This window comes from Phodopus roborovskii, unplaced genomic scaffold (genome assembly GCF_943737965.1).
Source record: "Phodopus roborovskii unplaced genomic scaffold, PHOROB, whole genome shotgun sequence".
NCBI classification, from domain to species: Eukaryota; Metazoa; Chordata; class Mammalia; order Rodentia; family Cricetidae; genus Phodopus; species Phodopus roborovskii.
In genome coordinates, this window is record NW_026126063.1 from 59,641 (window position 1) to 60,350 (window position 710).

Genomic DNA, 710 nt, shown 5'->3' on the forward strand with positions numbered 1-710 from the left:
AACTAAGTACAAAGTCTCAATTCTGAAATCTATGCACCAAATATGAAGGCACTCACATTCATGAAAGAAATGCTACCAAAACTCAAATCTCATATAAAACCTAACACACTCACAGTGGAAGATTTTAACACCCAACTCTGACCACTCTACAGGACCAAAAGTGAGAAACGTAACAAAGAAACAAAAGAACTAACAGAAGTTATGTCTCAATTGGGTTTAACAGACATCTTCAGATCATTCCATCCAAACAGAAAAGAATATGCATTCATTTCTGCTCCACATGGAACCTTCTCTAAAATCAACCACATATTTGGAAACATAACAAACCTCAGCAGATACAAAAGAAATTGGAATAGTTCCCTGTGTATCATCAAACATGTTTAGACTTGAAATTCAACAACAATACAAATTGCAGAAACTGTACAAAGTCATCAAACATGAACAATGAGCAATTGCACCATACCTCGTTCAAGAAGATATAAAGAAAGAAATTGAGGACTTAATAAATTCAATGAGAATGAGGACACATAATACCCAAACTTATGGGACACTTTGAAAGTAGTGCTATGAAGGATGTTCATTGCATTGAGTGCCCATATGAAGAACATGGAGGACACTCACATTAGAGAATTAACAGCACAATTGAAATCCTTAGAACAAAAATAAGCAAACCCACACCACTCACCCCAGAGGAGTAGACACCAGGAAAA